This window comes from Leopardus geoffroyi, chromosome D4 (genome assembly GCF_018350155.1).
Source record: "Leopardus geoffroyi isolate Oge1 chromosome D4, O.geoffroyi_Oge1_pat1.0, whole genome shotgun sequence".
Lineage (NCBI taxonomy): Eukaryota > Metazoa > Chordata > Mammalia > Carnivora > Felidae > Leopardus > Leopardus geoffroyi.
Window position 1 is genome coordinate 35,418,035 of NC_059342.1, and position 22,834 is coordinate 35,440,868.

Consider the following 22,834-nt stretch of genomic DNA (forward strand, 5'->3'; position numbering starts at 1 on the left):
AAAACAGAAAGAGATGAAATAATGAACCCAGGAACCAAGTTAAAGAAAAAAAATCAAATTGGGAAGATTATGATCAACAATGTTAAATTTTAATGTTTTTTCATAAAAACAGTTGATTGATTTTACATGCACTGGTTTGGTTAAACTAGAACCAAAAAAAAAAGTCAAAAAATATTCTCTTCTTAGACGTAATATATGCAAATCAAACTGTATTGCTATTATTTATCCTGACTGAAGGATAAGAGGAGGATAGGATAATTGAAGGAAAAGGAGGAGGAGAAGATGATTAAAAAAAAAAAAAAAAGATGAGGGAAGAAGGGAAAAAAAATCCATAGGCTTAATATAAGGAATTGTTTGGATTATTCAAGATTTCAAGAAGCACATTTGGCTCTGGGGCGCCTGGGTGGCGCAGTCGGTTAAGCGTCCGACTTCAGCCAGGTCACGATCTCGCGGTCCGTGAGTTCGAGCCCCGCGTCGGGCTCTGGGCTGATGGCTCAGAGCCTGGAGCCTGTTTCCGATTCTGTGTCTCCCTCTCTCTCTGCCCCTCCCCCGTTCATGCTCTGTCTCTCTCTGTCCCAAAAATAAATAAACGTTGAAAAAAAAAATTAAAAAAAAAAAGAAGCACATTTGGCTCAGATGTGATTATTAAGCTGTTGACAGGCATTTTGATATTTCAGTTCATGATCTTCAGGGATCAATATCAGAGTGAAAGATATACTAGCTGGATGCTAATTTACAAGCTGCCTCTTGTCTAGTTGATGCTCCACCCATGATTACCAAGCTTCTTACAACCAAATCGAAATCTTCAAATACTTTTTCTGAACACAGCAACACATTGAAAGTATAGGTAGTTACCTTTTAAAGCTTAATGTAGTAAAGTCAGACAAGAGTATGGTTTCCCAGAGGAATAAAATCTGTCCAGCACCCAGCTCAGCTTCTAATCAAGATCAGCCATCAATGTAATGTGAAAATAAGCACACACAGACAGATGGCATCTGTAAACAAGCCCTCGAGCCAGAGCAGGCTATGCTGTCAGCTCTCACACGTTAAGTTAGCCAGACAACCCAAACCAACAAACACCAGCCAGCCATACCCATCCCTACCCACCAAATGACTTAATATTTAACTCTGGAACATAAAGGTATCATTGGGATATATTTAACTCTTCAGTATATTAAAAGCTGATTCTTAACCTTTCTTTGTAGATACCCTTTTTTAAAATTTATTTTGAGAGAGCGAAAGAGGGACAGAGAGAGAGGGAGAGACAGAATCCCAAGTGGCCTCCATGCTGTGAGCACAGAGCAGGATGCAGGGCTCCATCCCACAAACCATGAATGAGATCATGACCTGAGCCAAGATCAAGAGTCAGACACTTAACCGACTGAGCCACCCAGGCATCCCTGTAGATACACAAATTTTAATCTTTCCAGTGATTCTTTGTAGGAATCAGATGCAACATAAGTCTTGAGACTTAGTGAAGATCCAGGGTCATGCTGCAGGCAGGAAAGAACATGGACTCACAGTATGGATAAAATGAAGGTAGCATGCAATTGGAAGTTGTTGTTGTTGTTATTGCTAATATTATTATTATTGGCATTGTTATTATCCTGGCTTGCCACTCAGTTTACTGACCAAATTATGACTAAAACATCAAACACACAGGGCTTACCAGTGTTTTCTAGAGTCATGATACATTTCTGACAATTCATAAATGAAATAATAATTAAATGAATGGGGGGAGGGAAGATTTAATCCTCAGCAAAACCCTTTGGAGAAAGTTTACATATACAAAAATACAGTATTTAAAAGATGTGTCTTTGTGATCAAAGAGGCCTTACATGCCATCTGCTAACTATGTGAATAAGTTAACTTATATAACTTATATAACTATGTAAATAAGTTAACCTTTCTAACTTCAGGACCTTCATCTGTAAATCGATGCTCGCAACACATATCCCATAGCTTATTTTAGATTAAAATAAAATGCTGTAGTTACACAATTTAGCATCTAGTAAACATTGAAGTGCTTGTCTCCTATTTTACTAGGACTATAAGCAAAAGTGGGGTCAGTATAAGAGATCCCTCTGAAGCAGCTTTGAGCAAAATTGATCTGGCTCCCATTATGGCAGCATCCTACTGCTGACTAGGAGATTAAAAGTTTAAAGTGAAATGCTCTTTCCAGGTAAGCCCTAGCATGGCTACTTCGACTCTGGCATACTTCTACGTGCGTTCCACAGAGTCAGTGGGGGATCAACCATATATTTTAGGATGAAGAATTTAACATTGTCCTTTCTGCTTCAGTTGAAGTTAAAACATTTTCTGCATGGCCTAAAGATTCATAGTTTTTAAGCAATTATTTTTGTGATGTTATTTTATGGGATTTAATTAAATTCTTTGTAAAAGATATAAGGAAAAAGTACTTTTCTGACGTATCAGTATATATATATATATCACTCACAATTTTAGTGGCCTATACATTTGTGTTGCTTATTGAAAATCACTGTCATAAGAAATGCATAGCTCATTACTGCCAATTTTGGCTATATTATTGTCTAAAATAATTAAATCATTAAGTCTGAGCTGCCTGTATCTAGTTAAAATGTTAATTGGCAAATTAAGTTCTACAACTTTCTTAAATTTCATATTCATTCTGAGAATTTCTGTTACTGATAAATGTAATAGACTACCAACTCTTCTCCACAGAGCAATGAACAGAGACCAGAGATACACAATGAGGGAAGATGGACAAATTTTCATATTCTCAGAAAGCTCCAAGGCCAAATGAATTGAATAAATTTCTTTACATAAAAAAACATTCCTGTACAAGTTAAATTTATAGATGAAAACAGAAAATTCTTCATTAGGAAAGAGTTGATGTGGACTATATATCTAGAATTGGAATTTTGAATAACTATAGGCCAAGATGCTGAAAGAGAATTTTTGGTAGCTATTATTTTCATCAAAGTGTTTGCAACTAGGATAAATGGCAATAGCAGGAAAAGATTTATTAGATACTAAGAAAAAAAATTGAGACCAAATTGATTTTTTTTGTAACAGATCCTTAGTGAAAAGAAATTAAACATTAAAATTAGAAATCTGCTATAATGTACAAAGTTATACACATATATACCTTAAATAAAAGTTAAATATTATCACTCCTTCATATGGATTTGATCATTTTCATGTAATCCTTTTGTTTTCCTTGTAAATTTATAAGCTAAAGATCTTTTCTATGTGCTTAGAGTTATCTATAATTTTTTTAAATTGTAGTTACCAAATTTTTGACCATTTACTATTAGACATGGTACAAAATAAAGGTAAGATTTTACTCTTTTTTGTTGTTGTTATTTAGTTTTGAAAGAGAGAGACAGGGTATGAGCAGGGGAGGGGCAGAGAGACAGGGAGACAGAATTCAAAGCAGGTTACAGGCTCTGAGCTGTCAGCACAGAGCCTGATGTGGCACATGAACCTATAAGCTGTGAGATCATGGCCTGAGCTTAACTGACTGAGCCACCCAGGCACCCCTAGATTTTATTTATTCTTCATTGATAATCCTAGGAGGTCAAGACTGCCATTTTTGTATTCTTTAGATGATGTAATAAAAGCTTTGGAGAAGGTTAGTGATTTTTCCCATCACACAGATAATACATGAATCCTACCTAAATACATCAGGTGGATATCTAATAGAGTCTTACAGATAAGGTTTTAGTGCTAAGAAGTGAGCACACTAAATATACATCATCCTTATAGCATTAAGTATGTCACTTCATTTACATGGCCTAATTATACATGCATGGGTGGCCTCATATAATTTTGATGTTTATAGCACAGATTAGCAAGTTTTTCTGTGAAGGGCAAGGTAGTCTTTGCAGGCCAGACAGGCTTAGCTGCAACTACTCAACTCTGTTGCAATAGTACAAAAAAGCCACAGACAAGACAGAAGTGAAGGAGCTGGCTATGCTCCAATAAAATTTTACTTATGGACATTAAAATTTGAATTTCATTTAATAGACAGGTGTCATAGATATTCTTCTTGTAATCTTGCTTCAACCATTTAAAAATGTAAAAGCATTCTACGTCTTGGAAGATACAAAAACAGATAGTAGACCCAATTTAGCACACAGGCTAGTTTACTGGGTCCCTGCTCTACAGTGCCTAAAGTTCTTACTGGTAGTGGTTTAGGCATTGGAGTATTCATAATATCTGGTATAACTCTATCCTGCTCTTTACATGCAAGATAAGCCTTGATTTACCATTTTTAATGCACCACATGGCTTTGAAATTATAGAACTAGTTATGCCCATAAAACAAGTTATATAATCCCTGGTCACATCATAAAGAACAAGATATAAAGCTTGTCTGATCCTTGAAACTAACTTGTACTTTCCAGATTAGAACTTAAACATAACATCTGGGATTGAAGAGAAAGGTCTTGGGAAGTTCTTGTACATTTGACAGAGTGAGAGTTTGCAAATTTATTTTAGTAAATCTTGGAAAGTTTATCAAGGAGATAGCTTCCAAGATTTTTAAAAAATAAAATGTTAAATATATTTTCTCAGGAGGACTCCACTGGTACTTACAAATTCAGCTATCAATTTTTATTTGTATATTTTTCTTATATTTTTGTTTTACAAGTTATATGTTCAACATATTTTTACCTGATTTTGATCACTTTTCTAAACAAAATATTTGAGCTAAAATCCAGTTTCAAAAATCCTTTTTAGGGGCACCTGGGTGGCTCAGTTGGTTAAGTATCTGACTTTGGCTCAGGTCATGATCCCATGGTTCATAGTAGTTTCAAGCCCAGCATCTACCTCTGTGCTGACAGCTCAGAGTCTGGAGCCTGCTTCAGATTCTGTGTCTCCCTCTCTCTCTGCCCCTTCCCCACTCATTCTCTCTCTCTCTCTCTCTCAAAAATAAATAAGCATTAGAAAATTAAAAAAAATTATTTAGCTTCATGATTTCTGCAAAATTAATACCCCTCAGAAAGGCAGTGACAATTAAAACAAAGGATCTTACCTCTTATCCATTTTGACATGAGGCCAAAAAGCAAGTATTGTTGCATGTAAGTCTATCTCTTGGCAGATCTAGGAATGATATTCAAAAAGCCCAGAAGATACTAGTGCTGCCAATTTTATTTTTTATATCAACCGTACTATCAAATTAAGGGTCTTAGAGCACTTTTGCACAAGCTTTAACATCAGTGAAAGAAGTAAAAGCATATTTCTTCTTCTTTTTTTTGGTCAAATATCTATATATTAAGCAAAATGAAAAAAATCTAAAAGTAACATGATATTTGCCAGACCTTCTAATTGTAAATAATTTCTTCACAGGCGTTTAATGGATTCAAGATCCAAGTGATCTTTATCATAATCTGTCACCATTCATGCCATGATAAATTTGAGGTCAAGTCAAAGCAGCCCTTTTTTTTTTTCTTTTACAGAAGCAAAGGCTACACAACGTATGATTTTAAACATTAGAACAGCTATAATGAAGTATTACAGGAAAGCCATTAAAAAAAAAAAAAAAAAAAACAAGGGGAGCCTGGTGGCTCAGTCTATTCAGTGTCTGACTCTTGATTTTGGCTCAGGACACAATCTCATGGTTCATGAATTTGAGCCCCACCTTGGGCTCTGTGCTGACAGTGTGGACCCTGCTTGAAATTCTCTCCTGTCTGTTTCTCCCCCACTCATGAGCGAGCTCTTGTTCGCTCGCTCTCTCACTCACTCTCTCTCTCTCTCTCAAAACAAATACTTAAGAAAAGCCAAGCAAATTATGACTTTCATTTTTACAAAGTTTTATAATGGTAAGTATATTCTCATATACTTCTCAGTTAATTCTCCCAGCAATATCCAGTTAAATAAAGAGGAGGAGACTGCTACCCTTTGCCGCATCATGACTGATCATGAAAAACAAAAAGGAAAAGTTGGAACTGCACATAGCAAATTCTACTGAAAATGTTGAGAGACAATGCCTACTTAAGAAGTCTGGTAACAAAAAGAATCACATCACACGTATAATGCAAACAAATGGAATCTCCGTTCACTGAAAGTAGCAGGATGGATGGCAAGGGAAGGAAGACCAGAATACAGAAGATTCTCAAGGGATGAAACAGAATCAGTGACAATCCCAGCAATCACAGGAGAAAGTAACTGTAAGAAAAGGAAATTTTAAAGAAAAAAAGCAAAGTTTATTTTCAAAATTCAGTCGGGAAATGATTATGGAATCTGTTAGACTGTCCAGTTTTCTGATGGTCCCCACTGCTATAGAGTTACCCTACTCAGCAAAACTTCACTCTCTTCTTCATTCAATTGGCTCCATATTTCCCATCCCCTCTTCAACAGATACCTCCTATGGAAAGTGGCATTTGCTCAATACAGTGAGAGAGCTCTATTGATCCGTGAACTATGAAGGAGAAGGGAATGATCCAGGACTGAAAAGTAGAAGTAAAAAGAAATTCAGGGAAATAAGCTAGAATAAAATATGAAATGGGTCCAGAAGAATGAGAAATGGAAGCAGTGGTAATTATGAAATGACCCATATATTCTTCTTTCTCTTCTTTATCCTTCAACATTGGTTATAAACCTTGGAAGTAGGAACTTTGGTTTCAGCCTTTAAACCATCAGCTTGTTAATTATCAGCTTTTTGAAACTGTATTTAGCTCCAAGCCATCTGCCCAGTGGCTACTGCAATTGGTTATAACACAATCACAAATCCTTTGCCCTCAGTGTCCAACATTGGAAATGGAATGAGGGACATCATCATGGTCTTTTCCCTAATGGCAGCTTTCTCAAGTCCTCAGACTTCTGACTCCTTCTTGCTGGGGTGTGAAACATCATTCTGTTTCTTCCCATTTGACTTGCATTATATTAGGGAGGCAGAAAAGGGAACAACAGTCTTTGGAATAGAGCCCTGAGTAAGTTCAATGCCTCCTGAATAAATGTGCAGTATCTCCTTCCCAGGCCTAGGTAATTGCTTTTTTATTTATCTCAAACCATTTTCCTCCTCTCCCACAGCCTAATAGAGTCACTCAGCACATACAGTGGATTTCATCACAGAAACTTGCAGGATGCAGGCTTTGCTGATAAAATAAATAAATAAATGCAATCATAGAGTCCATATTACAGCAAGTGGAAGCCGAAGTTTTACATTTATATGTTAAATTAAAATTGCTTTCTGCCTATATTATACAAAATGTGAATTGTAGTTCAGTCAGACAGCAGACAGGTTGGTTGCTTCTTGGGCAGAGATGTCTGAAAGTTCTATTTCAGGGCAAACACCCCTCATGGGCCATACAGACATTTATCAATACGTTAATATGGCAGTATTCATTCTAATCACATTTAGTATCTGTCTTGTGTGAGAATAAAAATCTGGGTGAAGGAAGAGAGCATTGATATCTTTTATATGACCATGGTTGATGAATACTCTCCTTAAAGTAAATGAAAAAATTCAAATGGAAAGAAATTTTAAGTGAACAAAAAGAAAGTGAAGCTTTATCACTCTACACTGAACCATTGTCTCTGTCAAAAGATTCCCTCCTTAACACCAATCTGAACTTGATATGTTTCCCCTTAACCAGACACTCAGGGAACTGTAATCTATCATCAGTGCAATTGTTTTAGAGAATAGAGAAACACAGGCTCTGAATTATAAAAAGAACACAGTTTGGTAATGAGCTATCTTTTCATCATTAAAAGATGCACTATTTCATGATACTCTGGAGGCTCTAAAACTAAAAGACATTTGCTACTGGTAGACACATATGGACTATAAATATGATAACAGAACAGTTATGCTTTGTCTGTATTTGGTGAGTATAATGTAAATATCCCTGATTTTACAGTGAAAAACACTTATCCAGAAAACAGTACATGTGACTTCAAACTTGCTTCAGTTTCCTCTGCTCTTGGATTGGACAGATAATGATTGAAACAGATACCAGGAGGGGTGCCTGGGTAGCTCAGTTGGTTAAGCGTCCAACTTCAGCTCAGGTCATGATCTCACAGTTTGTGAGTTTGAGCCCCACATCAGGCTCTGTGCAGACAGCTCAGAGCCTGGAGCCTGCTTTGGATTCTGTGTCTATTTCTCTCTCTGCCCCTCCCCAACTTGTGCTCTGTCTCTCTGTGTCTCTCAAAAAAAAAAAATGTAAAAAGAAATTAAAAAAAAAAGAAATACCAGGAATAGTGGTTAATCTATAGAACAAGAATGGTAAACACCTGGAAAACATGCCAACACTCCCAAATTCTGCTTTCAGGATGGAGACTGTAATTCACCATGGCACTCTTTCAACAACTCAATATTTTGAGAGGACTCAAAAATGCATACAAGGCAGTAGCTAGCAATTTATCTAGGTCTCAGTTTCTTGATTATCAATACAGCTAAACAAAAGTTCTGAGCTAAATGGTTTCAGGTAGAGTGAAGAATTATATAACTGGAAGCCTACTGGTTTTAATATTCAGTATAACTTTCTCATTTTAAAGTTGCAGGAATTAAGGCCAACCACAGTGAAGTGATTTGCTCAAACCAGCAGAATTATTTGTAGGACAGAAAAGGACCTAGGAGGAAAATAAACTTAGTCCAACCTATCAATTTCACAGATAAGGAAATTGAGCATAAAGAAGAAAGATTTGCCTAAGAACAGGTGTTAAATCTTGTGCCAACCCCAATCAACGGAGGTGGCTTCCTGGATCAATGTGTTGAAAAAGATGCCAAAGTGGAGTCTGAGCCTAATGGATCAGTTGATTAATTAGCAATGATCAGTTATCAATGTCTCTGAGGTTTGAAGGTAAGGAAGAGCAGAAATAGTGTTATTTTTTGAAGGAGCTAATTTAGATGACATGACCACCAGGTGACCTGGGCAAAAGGAGGTTCTTCACTCCATCCGCTGTGCTTGGAATGCAAGCCCCCCCACTGTTCTATAATGGGAGCCATTTTCAAGTAAATAGCCTTGATAAAATATTGTTTAGACCATCTGGATTGAATATGTGAATGAACCCAGTTAAGGCCTCCATATCAACTTGTGAGATTAGCAGGGGGGTGTAAGGATCCACACATCTTGCAGCTGCCCAGGAGAAGCCTCATCTATAAAAACTCTTGCTTGTTGAACCTACAACCTCCCAGTCTGGAGTGGTGGGCCTCTTTCTTCATTCGCTCCCTGGCCTCTGAGGACCAGTTTCAGATTGTACCTGAGAAGCACCCAAGGTTGTGAACTAACAGTACATGATATCCCTTTCTTAGCCTCCTTATTCTGAGCCCCATAGCACCAAAATAACTTCAGGAAATTATTTGTGTTCCCAAATAGCGCCCTCCTCCACCTTCAAGGAAAGAATGTTTCTGTCCTGTTTGCATAACTATTTTAGTTCATATGAAAGCAGAATTTTTAAATAGCTATAATTAAGTTGGTATCCTGATTTAATAGCATAGTTCTGTTAACTTAGTTAATGCTCCTGAGATCTAGTCTTATAGTGCTGACAAATTCAAATTTCTGAGCCTGCAAACTTCAAGGTCAGGCTCTGGAATATGGTAGCTTACAAAAATAATGTGGAGCCATTTGGGGAGAAGCCAGCTGGCTCTTTACTTTTAACAAGTTTCTGCTCCTTCATGTGCCACACACCGTTTTCTTCAAAGTTTCATCCAGTATATTTGCACCTAATTTTAGATAACAGTATAGAAAAAAATCACAACTTAGAAAATAAATTAGAATATTTCACTTTAAAGGAGTGTTTATCATAAGGTTCCTAATAATAACAAACTCCCTTGGTACATTTAAAATAAGATTTGATTCACCCAAATATTTAAAAATAACTCTTCAGCAACATATATCTACTGCATAAAATAAAATTCACATGTCCATGAATAATATCCACTGGGAAAAAAAACAAATAATTGATAATAAATGCATATAGCACTTCATAAGATCTGCTTTGGAAAGAGTCATGATTATTATTCCACTGTGGAATCACTAAAGGCAAAACAGATGAAGGAAAGGGATTACAAAGTCATCTAGGAAAGACATCACCGTTAACTTATTTTTGAAGATTCAATCCTTGAACAGCTTGAACCAAGTCTGAGAGAATTTTATTCATTTTCTGGACAAGTATTTAATTATCTGTATTGAAGAGGGCATATACGACTAATTTAGGTTAAGGAAAGGCACAATATAGCATTTCATGGTTTCTTCTTGTTCATATATGTTTATAAGAATATAGAGTTACTAAACAAATTTTATCGTTCTAGAAGTTGCTATTTCCTATCAACTCCTCAATACTACTACTTTCTATTGTCTTCCTTATGTTTAGTTTGGAAAAATACCAGCTCAAGATTATGACAAATACACTCACATTTCACAGCCTAAAGGAAGCCAGACAAAAATTCGATTAAAATGTGAGGCAGAATATGTTGATAATACTTAGACTATCTCATTTTGGAAATATATTTGTGAAGCTCCCCTAGTACCACTAGCAATTATATTATATGTGTGTATTATGTATATAATACTATATATATATATATATATATATATACACAGTTGATTTCTTTTTGATAAAGAGAGAGAGAAAATGTGAGCAGGGGAGGGGCAGAGAGATGATCCTAAGCAGGCAGAGAGAGATGCTTTTAAGTAGGGTCCACACTGTCAAGGTAGAGCTTGTCACAGGGCTTGAACTCAAGAACCCTGAGAACATGACCTGAGCCGAAATCAAGAGTTGGACGCTTAACCAACTGAGTCACTCAGGAGCCCAATATATTATTCACCCATACCAAAATAGCTTTGTCTCCAGTGATACTCCTTAGTCAAAGCTTTCTTTTATCACCATATAGCAGAAAACAGAGTTGTTAGTTTTATTGCAGTTTTCTGTAACATGACAAAAACTGCCGCATTTATAGTATGGATCCGAGAATTGGCATTCTTCCTTCAAGAAAAATGCAGTGTTGGAAATAAACTAAAATTATGTATTGGATTAACAAAATACAACAAAATTGTTGGCAAAATAGATATTGCAGTTAAAATTCTTATTTTTGTAATCAAAATTTTTAAAATATTTATATTTCTTTCAACAGTAAAAGGAATCTCAGTTGGCTTTGTACCATCCTATGCCAACACACATAATGCATTAGTGTTACTCTTACAACCACTTTTAGATCACTAAAATTGCAAATGTATGCAAGTGGGGGAAGGAGAGGGAGAAAGAGGGAGGAAAGGAAAGAGAGATAGGGAGACAGAAGAGAAGGAATTTTTGCTAGGAAATTCTGCCATTAGAATTATGTGAATACATTAGGAGAAATACATTTTATATTATCCCAGTAAGATTCACTCCAATTAGACTCCCATGATAAGAGAGTAATTAATGTTCAAAACAGTCATTTCTTATTCTTATAACTCATTAAAAATTTAGATTATTTTTCAATTACTGATCTATATAATGTTTTGTTTATAGTGGTGAGATCATTCACAGATTTGTAGAAAAATTAAGATACATATTGAAGTTATATACAGAAACCCTAGTTAAAATAGAGTAAGGGAATTATTAAAATTACTTACAACAGTAGATGATGACAACCTGGAATAACCAATGAATCAGAATCTTCATAAATAAGTATATGTATGTGTAAGTGTTTCCACAAACCCAACCTTGTATTAGATTAATTTGTTAGAGGGCCTCCCAGAATTCAAGTAATCTGTTTCCTCATTAGATTACCAGTTTATTAGAAAAGGCTATATAACTCAGGGACAGATGGAAGAGGCTCATAAGCAAAGGTATGGGGGAGGGGAGCCAAGTTTCCTTGCCCTCTCCAAGAGTACCACTCTTTCAGCATCCTCTCAAGTTTACCAGTCCAGAGGCTCCCCTATACATTTTTCCCCTGTACTTTTGTTTTATTATTATTATTATTATTATTATTATTATTATATTTTAGGAGCCTTTATTATGTAAGCATGATTGATCAAATCATTGACCATTGGCAATTGAATCAACTTTAGCCCCTTCCCCTCCAAGAAGGTATGTGGGGAGATGGGGGGGGGCGGTGCTGAAAGTTCTCCTGGGAACCAGCCTCCCCACCTTTAGGGAGGATCCAAAAGTCACCTCATTAGAATATCAAAAGAGGCCTATATTGCTTTCATCACTTAGGAAATTCCAAGGGTTTGAGAAACACTGGGATAAAGACCAAATATGTATTTATTACAAATCACAATATCATACCAACTTTGTTTTGATTTTTTAAAAATAAATTCACTAATTCTTGCTGAAGAATAGATTCATAATAGATTAGATTGATTTGATTCTTATAAAAATAGATTTTTATAGGCCAAATGCTGCAAATAATTGCAAATTCTTCCTATCCATTATAAAATTGCTTCCTTAAAAGTATTTTCCAATCAATTTAACTTTGCTAGCAATGTATGAAGGAATCTCTTGGCAAACCTGTTCCTACAGAGTACCAGCATCAAAAAAAAAGTTAAATCTGCCATTTCAAAAAGCAAAGACATATTTAGATAAAATAAATTGCTATAAGTCCATTTAAATAAAAGTTTTATTGCATTCTCTAGAAGGAGGACAAGATAAATTAGGTTAGTGAAAATCTATCCTTGTCTATGCATACACCAGGATTACCCCTAACTGCCACACAGTGCCATTTACCTAAATCTGTCTGATTGGTGTTGCTAGTTTAAGATACAAAATAAGAACAAAAGCAAAGAAAACAAACATGTCAGTAAGGTAATGGCCTCAGTAAGGTATTTCTTGAAGTCCTCTACTATACCTTCTTATGCCTGTTTTAATTCTCCCCCATGGGAGGGGCTGCAGGAACTGGAAATCAACTACAGTCTTTGGATCACAATCAAAGTTAAGAAATCTCCAACACAGGTGTAATTATCTGTATTTGGAAATATTTGTTGTTGTGCATTGAGCTGAATTCTTCAAGTTCTCTGAAGATATGCTGCACATGCTGTGTTCAAAGAATAATAAAGCAGCTCCCATTGAAACTAGTTTGGTTCTACAAACACAAACACTAACACCTACCCAAAATCTGTTTTGAAATTTTAGGAAAAGTGTGTACACACACACACACACACACACACACACACACTTCAAATGCCACTACTTAAGTCCTCTTATGTATATTCTATTGAAGGTGTCCTGGTGCCTTTTCGATTATATTTGAGGAGTAACCAAAATATTTAGGATATCAAAATTTACTTGATTTTCTTATGACATTGCTCCATAAAATAATTTATAAACTTTTCAACAGCAATTATTTCTTCATTGATGTGACAGACTTTAGCACAGGGGACAATAGTAGAAAATTTTATTTTGTAGTAATTTTATGAAATTATTTTGGACTTTATTCATTCTGCAAAAACATTTTGAAAGGCCTGAGCTCAAATATTTGAGTGCATGAAATACTGCTGGATTTGGGGAATAGAAAGACAAATTAGGCAAAGTCTCTCCCCTTTGAAAGCTCATAACAGCCCACAGAGGAGATAATATAGGATGCCACTGCTAAAGTCAAACAGACTAATGGTGCAAAGACCAAGAAAAAGACAGAATGGATGCAGGCAGAGGTGAGGGGAGGTTGGATTAATAACTGTTTCTGAGATACATTCTAGAAAATCTAGTGCTAGCTTAGGTAAAGGCAACAGTCAAGGATGAATCCAAATTTTCCAGCTTGATATACTCACCAGTCAGTCATAACATGCAATATAAAATCAGGCTACAAAAGCGTGTTTGGGGGCAAGGAGGATGTACTGAGCTTAAAGTTTGCCTGACTAATTTCTAAATCACCTCTCCTGCATTGTGTAGTAACTGAACAGTTTAGAGGTTTGATCCCATGTACAGAGGTAGCCTCGATTAATCTAAACTAATCAGGATTATCCAACCCCCTTTGCAATAGTAGTGGCTTCAGAAGAGGTGACCTAAGGCCCTTGAGCAAGGGCATTCTTTCCATTTACCTCAGGGATTTATTTAAAGTGGGCACAAGACCTTCAAGTCAATGAAACATTCATGAGAGGTTTGTCAAAGGTGAAGAGGTAAAATAGAAGCTTCCCAGATACCATTTAAAAAACTTGCGAAAAACAAGGTCTTTTTTTTTTTTTTTTTTTTTTTTTGGTAATGATCAAAGTAGCAAGAATTGATATTCTAGCAGCTATTCCACATTCAAGAGCGCAACCAGATAAAGTACTAAAAGAAAAACAGACCCAAAGATCTGATTTAACTACACCTGATCCCCATCCTACCTCTTAATTTTGAGTTTTAGGTCATTTTGAGTTGATTAATCTTACTTGCCCAAAATACTTTAATTTGAAGATCTACTCTATGCGGGGCCTAGTAGTTTTGAAATCCCGATCGAGCTATGGAACAAGCAGTTGGGAGTAGAGGTCAGAAGTGAAAGAAATATCTGGAGTCTGTGATATAGATTTCATGGTCTGCAAAGTCTAAGTAGAAATACAGAAAGCATTAATACAGTTTCTATGCATTTCATAATGCAAGAGCCATTTTTCAAACTAATAATTACTTTATACCTGTGTAAGATTTAGCTTTCTAAAAATTAGGGTATTTTAGGGAAGATTATAAAATACTTTTATGTTTTTTGCATATTAAGGCACATGATAGATATATATTAGATTCTACTAGATATAGATTATCTCATACATAAGAATACAAACTAAAATATCTGTATATTCTTATTTGTTTTTTGAAGTGGGTGGTATTTTTTTTCAATAATCTGTTAATTTGTTTTTTTGCTGAAAGTATTTTCTTTACTATAAAATCTAAGCTATTTAGAACATTTATTATAAGTATGATAATAAAAGTAGCATTTCATATTAGCAGACTTTATGTAATTTAGCTCTTTTCCCAGCAGGCCTTATATTGATTCTACTATGTTGTTTTCCTATATAAGAACTCACAACCTCAGCATGTTCCTCACACCTGAACAATATGTATGTACACATATACATATTGTTCTGTGTCCCTAAAACCACCTTCTCTTTCATTTAAGATTTGTCCATCATTGGGTGCTTGGATGGCTCAGTCAGTTAAGCATCTGACTCTTGATTTTGGCTCAAGTCATGATTCCAGGATTGTGGGATGGAGACCCGCATTGGACACACACTAAGTATGGAGCCTGCTTGAGATTCTCTCTCCTTCTGCCCCTCCCCCGCTCATGCAGGTGGACACATGCAAGCACTCTTTCTCTCTCAAAAAATAAAAACAAGGGGCGCCTGGGTGGCTTAGTCGGTTAAGCGTCCGACTTCGGCTCAGGTCACGATCTCGCGGTCTGTGGGTTCGAGCCCCGCATCGGGCTCTGGGCTGATGGCTCAGAGCCTGGAGCCTGTTTCAGATTCTGTGTCTCCCTCTCTCTCTGACCCTCCCCCGTTCATGCTCTGTCTCTCTTTGTCTCAAAAATAAATAAACGTTAAAAATTTTTTTAAATAAATAAAATAAAATAAAAAAATAAAAACTAAAAGAAGATTGGCCCATCATTTAGCATCTAGTTTATGTCTTATGCATTCTAGAATGTGTCTAAGTTGATTTTTGTTCCTCGGATTACTTACAATGTTAACAATCTGTGCCATGTACTTTAGAACTGTATATATATTCTAGTTCTGATAAGTTCAGGTTTATTCATTTCATTTTCTTGAAGTTCATCATATATTTAGGACAAATAATGTTCTATAACACTTACTACAGCATTGTATTTCTAGGAATAAATTAATAACATTAAAGTATTTTTTAATTTTAATAATATCCAGACACAAATAATCAAGACATATAATCTGGTACCATAAATATGTCTTCCAGTGTTGTGACTAAAATTTTTGGTTTCTCAAGCAAATAGTCTAGATAAAAGTCTTATCTTTCTTACAAATTTTAGGGGGGTACTTTGGTAATGTTTACACACAAGGAAAAAGAGAACAAGAGAAATGGGTAGCAAGAGTGCTTGTAAAAATAATTAAGCCCTCAAAAGTTTAAAGGGAGAATAGAAGTGAAAACAAAAAAATGAAAGATGGGACTCTTAGAGGAGTCTTAGCTGTTATAAGTTTTCTTTGTTCTTTAACAAGGCCTTCTATGCGACTTCTGGGTTGATTTCTAGAGTTCTTAGGCATTTGTGACTATGCTCTCTTGGAAAACATCTTTTATATGTCACTACAAGTGCCCAGTATCATTATAAAGTACAGTAAGTCTTTCAGTATCTTTTGAGTTTAGTGCCTAAATAGAACATTAGCATAGGTGCTCAGCATGACAGGAAAATAATATTTTACATTTATATAGCGCAACACAGTTCCTATTCCATAGTAAAGATTTTTGCTATAGTTGTGTTTGTGGTGGAGGCTAAATACAGCTTATACTAGAAGATGGTTCTTTTATAAGACATGGACTATAGTCATGCTAATTCTTTTGTCTTCATAGTTTTCAACCTTAGTGTTCAGACTCAAAGGTATGTTTATAGAGTCTCAGAAAACTTAGAAACCAAAAGGGTCTAAGTTTTCACCTATTCTATTGTTTCATTTAACAGATGAGAAGCTGATATTTTCCTTAAGATCACAAAGTTAACTGCTAACATTATCATGATTAGAATCCAAGTCTCCTAATAAATCAAACTACTTATTTTCCTGATCATATTTTTGGCTTAGTCAAAACATTTTTAATTCTATTATTTTTGAAATGAGAATATTTTGAGACAGATATGAATGATCAAATTACTTTATATAATCTTAAATTATCTTCCTATTCAGTTGGGATTAAAAATTTAATCCTTATTTAAATACAATCCCTACTCCCAAAAGGATTCAAGATATTCTGCATAATGAAATATGATACATAATAAGCCTATTTCTTCAACATACTGCTTCTATAAATAAGGTTATATTAATAAAGAAGGAATCTCCAAGGATTTGAGATTGAAAATATTTTTTCTCCTAAATGTGACCAGGGTCTATTTCACAAGCCAATGAAAAATAAGCTTTCAGCTTACATGAAGAAGGAAGCTAATTGATACTCTCAAGAAATATAATCTTTCAAAGTATAGGTAGAGAAAAGCATAGATATAGCCTTCAATTGTCAACCGAAAATGATTCTCTTCTCATAGGTTAAAAAATTATTGGTCTGGCAGGTAAGTGGGTTTAAGACCAAGAGTTAACAATATCTTCCCCTCTTTGCTCCATATGAAAGCATGGAAACCAGTGAAAGAGATTCGGAATATGATAGAATCTGAGGAGATCCTGGCTTTTGGGGATCCTCTGACCACCTCCATTCCAACAAACCTGGTACCAGACACTCAATAGGAATGGTTTTCTTGCTCTACCAATATTTCAACTAAACATATAAAGCCAAAATTGTTAAAAATGTGAGAAATTCGTCACTGCAGGGAACATGAGGACAATTAGCTATTACTCTGCAGATTGATAAAACTAGAGGAATCAAGCATTTACCCTGCTTTTTTTGAACAAAATAAATAGGCTTCAAATCTTCATATTAGCAAAGAGATGATGAGGAAAATGTCTTCCTCAAGGAAGAAGTCAGGCTAATAAATGCACAAGTAATGCTACGTGCAGAAAATCACCATTCTGCAACCCTTAATGAAATAATGGAGCTAGACAATTACCATTAATTAATTCTAAAACCATCAGGTGAACAGTTAATGGAGATCATTATAAAGAATGGCTCGGGGCGCCTGGGTGGCGCAGTCGGTTAGGCGTCCGACTTCAGCCAGGTCACGATCTCGCGGTCCGTGAGTTCGAGCCCCGCGTCAGGCTCTGGGCTGATGGCTCAGAGCCTGGAGCCTGTTTCCGATTCTGTGTCTCCCTCTCTCTCTGCCCCTCCCCCGTTCATGCTCTGTCTCTCTCTGTCCCAAAAATAAATAAAATAAAACGTAAAAAAAAAAAAAAAAGAATGGCTCAGATTGACACAATGTGAACACACAGATCAATCATAGTTTCTCTGAAAGTAGAACAACCAGATGCAGTGTGCCTCCTGGTATAATTTAATAGCAAGTACCTGAAGTATTCTTGGAAAAATAAGATGAGGACCTAAATCCAATCAAACCTCTAGTTATTATCAGTAAACAGAAAATGCAGGTGAGTTAGGAATGGTTTAAACATCATCAATAGAAAGTCTATAGGCAAAGAGATCATGGGACACTCTACAAACAAATGACAAAAATGAGTTTCAAGTAAACAAGATAAAAATTTAAAAAGAAAGAGACTTATGCAATGTGTTAGACCTTGTTCGAAGGTGATTTGAAAAAATAAAAAAAGAATAAAATTACTTTTCTTTAGACACTCAGAAAAGTGATTAGAACCTGGATATTAGACATTGGTAATAGCATTTTGATATGTGTTTATGTATGTGTATGTATATACACACATACATCCTATCTGTTAGGCATTTATATGGAGGATCTACAAATAAAACAAGAATTGTAAAGGAGATGTGTAAGACTGACAAAATGTGGATAATCATTAAAGATGGGGGAATCAGTACATGGAGATTTATTATAGTATGTTCTCTGTTTCATGGTATATTTGAAAATTTCTAAATAGAAAAATTTTCATTCAAAGAACTTTTATATAAAAACAGTGACAGTGCAAACTTCAGTACGTCATCCTTCTTTAAAATCTGGGTAGATCTGCTAGAAAAAGGAGGAGGGAAACACAGTGAAATTGACTAGGGCAATTGACATGCTACATTTACTATACATATGGAAAAACTTACAATAAATTACTAAGTTTCCAATAATCTTTAATATTTTCAAAGAGTTCAGATTTTACATTATTTAATCATAATGTATTTTGTTCAAAATTTAAAAAAAACACAAATTACTAAATAATTACAGAAAATTGAATAGGAACTACATATTCAAGGACATTTCTATTTCACTGATATTAAATTTCTTGGATAGGAGGATGCTAATATGATTATGTATAACAAAGTCCTAGTTTTGAAAGATGCCTCCTGAAAAGTTGGGGATGAAGTGTATTTCTCTCTGCAATTTAATTTGAAATAATTCAGCCAAACATTTCACACACACACACACACACACACACACACACGAACAAAAGGTAAGCAGAAACTCCATTTGTAAAATATTAAAAGTTATTAAGTTTGTACTAAGGAAATACATATGTTATAGTGTTCTTTCAACTTTTATGCAGGTGTGAAACTTATTGTGGTAGATGGTTGAGGAGAAAATACAATTAAAATAAAAAGTTGAATAATCAAATTTACAAGTTTAAACATTAAATGCATTAATTTGATCTCATGGATCAAACAAAAAATTAAAATATTAAATAACATTCATGAGTCCAGAGAATATTTAATACAAATATCTTCTTTAAATGGTCATTGAGGCAGGGATTGACTTGATCTTTAAGGTCTTGTTTTGTTTTTAACAACAGGAACACATGAGTATAAATATCCCAAAACAATCATCGTTATAATAAAAGCAGATGTTTAATGGCAATTAATTATTTCCAGGCAATGAACTACACATTCTACATGTATTATTTAATTTAATTCTCATGAGAAACTCATGAGAAAGTGCTATTACCTTCTGGTCTCCCAGGCTGGAAAGTGGTAGAGTCAGGTTTACCCCCCTTTCTTACTATACACAGTATAATTCCTCATCACTTTCATCTTATCCTGACCCATCAGAGTTGACAGTCCCCCTGCTTTTACAAATGAAAGGTCTACTTTAATATAATGATTTGAAGACTATAAAAATAAATTCAAAATGAGTAAAGACGTAAATTAAAGCTCTGAAACCATAGAAATCCTAGGAAAGCACAAAGGCAGTAATGTCTCTGATATTGGCCATAGCAAATTCTTTCTACATATAGCTCCTGAGGCAAGGGAAGCAAAACCAAAAATAAACTCTTGGGACTACATCAAAATAAAAAGCTTCTTCACAGAGAAGGAAACAACAAAACTAGAGGGCAACTGATGGAATGGGAGAAGATATTTGCAAATGTCATATCCAATAAATGGTTAGTATCCAAAATATATAAAGAACTTATAAAACTCTATACCCCCCCCAAAAAAAATCATCCAATTAAATGGTCAGAAGACATGAATAGACACTTTTCCAAAGAAGACATACAGATGGCCAACAGACACATAAAATGATGTTCAACATCCCTTATCAGGGAAATGGAAATGAAAACTACAATGAGATATCACCTCACACCTGTCAGAATTGCTAAAAGCAACAACACAAGAAACAGTAGGTGTTGGCAACAATGCAAAGGGGAATGCAAACTGGTGCAGCCACTATGGAAAACAGTATGGAGGTTCTTCAAAAAATTTAAGTAAAGAAATACTTAATGACCCAGGAATTGCACTACTAGGTATTTACCCAAAGAATACAAAAATACTAATTTAAAGGTATACAAGCATCCTGATGTTTAGAGCAGCATAATCTATAATAGCTAAATCATGGCAACAGCCCAAACATCCATGGACTGATAAAGGGATAAAGAAAAGTTGGTGTGTGTGTGTGTGTGTGTGTGTGTGTGTGTGTGTGTATGCACACATACACACACAATGGAATACTATTCAGCCATAAAAAAAACAATGAATCTTGCCATTTAATGGATGGAGCTAAAGTGTATTATGCTAAGCAAAATAAGTCTGAGAAAGACAGAAACCATATGATTTCACTCATATGTGGAATTTAAGAAACAAATGAGCAAATAGAGAAAGAAAGACAAACAGAGAAACAGATTCTAACTATAGAGAACTAGTGACTACCAGAGGCAAAGTGGGTGGGGGAATAGGTTACATTGGTGATGGGAAATTAGGAGCATGCTTGTTGTGATGAGCACCATGTGTTGTAAGTAAGTGCTGAATCACTATATTGTACACCTGAAACTAATATTACACTGTATGTTAACTGACTGGAATTTAAATAAAGCTTAAAAAAAAAGAAAGAATGTAGACTCTGAGGCAGTCATCCTGCAAATTAAATTCCCGTTCCAATACTTACTTGTTGTGTTACCTTGGTCAAGTAACTTGCCCTTACTGTTCCTCATTTTCCTCAACAATAAAATGTAGATGGTACTGCTTCACAAGTCAAGAAGATTACTTGAGATAAGTGCATTTAAAGAACATAGTACTTGGAGTGCTGGGGAGGTCAGTTAGTTAAGCATCTGACTCTGGATCATGCTTAAGTCTTCATATTGACCTCATAGGGTCATGAGTTCAAGCCCCAAGTCAGGCTCTGTGCTGAGAGCACAGAGCCTGCTTGGGATTCTCTGTCTCCCTCTTTCTGCCCCTCGCCCACTTAAGCTTGCTCTCAAAATAAGCTTAAAAAATAAAGTTAAAGATCATAATACAGAGCCTGTACATAGAAAGTATAGTAGGTAATCCCCCCCTTATCTGCAGAGAATACATTCCAAGACTCCCAGTGGATACCTGAAGCTGCAGGTAGTACCAAACCCTATTTATATTGTTTTTCCTACACATGCATACCTATGGTAGTTTAATTTATAAATTAGACACAGTAAGAGATTAAGAACAATAAAATAGAACAATTATACTGTAATAAAAGATATATGAATGTGGTCTTTTGTTCAAACTATCTTATTGTACTGTACTTCTGCTGCTTCTAGTGATGACATGAGATGGTAAAATGCCTGCAGATGAGATGCAAGGAGGTGATTGACATACGCATGGTGACACAGAGTTAGGCTATTACAGACTTACTGAGGATTTGCCAGGAAGGAAGATCATCTGCTTACAGACTACAGTTAGCAGGGGGAAGTGAAACTAAGGATAAGAGGGGCCTACTGTACCCAGTAAATGTTAAATATCATTACAATGGAGGACATTCCTTACTGCAGCAGTATCATAAGATTTTGAGAAAAAGCAACAATGTTCCAAAATAAAAAGCTTGAAGCAAAAATAGGGGGCAAGCAGATACAGGAGTAGCAATATTTATCAATTGAGTAGAAGACAGTCTAAATTCAATTAGATCCCCAAGCAAAGTGCCTGTTTAGTATTAAGTAGAAGCTTATTAAATTCAGTTACTTGGCAAACGTTTAACAATTAACACCTAAGTGCTTTACAATAGAGATTTAGAACAATATTTTACTTATTTAAAAAATAGCAGAAAAACAGTGTTTAAACTGAAACTTGTGGTCACTAATTAAAAAAGAAAAAAATCATTCCATGAAGTGAGCACGCTGCACCAGATCTCCTACCATAGCAAAGAAAATCAACAAAAGAAGTATTGTCAAAGAAAGGATCACCATGGATGTGTTGGAAGAATTCACCACTCTACCTAACATGGAAGAAGAAACTGTTCTAACTTATCAGGTAAAAGAAAAAGCATTAGTTCTCATTGGGGCTTTCTGCCTTCTACAGTGGCAGCTTCAGCTTTTGGTGGCTGAGCTGCACCTCTCCTTCCTATTTTATCAAAAGAATAATTAAGAAATGAAATAATCCTTAAAGCATAAAGTATGGTCAATATATTTTCCATCCACTTACAAAAAAAGTAATTATCCAGAAAGTCATAAGCCCTAGCTAAAACCTGGATCTTACAATCTTTATTTTTTCCAAAAGGGAGGTTAATAAGAAGTAAAGTAACAAAGTCTCTCCGGGTAATTTACCACAGATTCTAAAGAGGAGAGCACAGAATTGAAGTTAACAGAAATAGTGTTCGCCTCCTGCATTCTACATCTGCATTAATGACATGCCTAGGGTTACCTAGGAACCTAAAATACAAAAGCAAATTAGAATATAGTTTTGCTGTAAAAAAAAAAAAACAAAAACAAAAACAAAAAACAAAAAACAAAACCAAAACATATCATGTAAATACCAAAGACTGGGTACAATCA

At 35.3% G+C, this 22,834-nt stretch overlaps 1 protein-coding gene across 45 annotated transcripts in view; it reads right to left on the minus strand.

The window, feature by feature from the left end:
• PTPRD (protein tyrosine phosphatase receptor type D) overlaps positions 1 to 22,834 on the minus strand; it is a 2,239,943-nt gene that overhangs the window by 1,464,644 nt on the left and 752,465 nt on the right. The window lies entirely within an intron of this gene.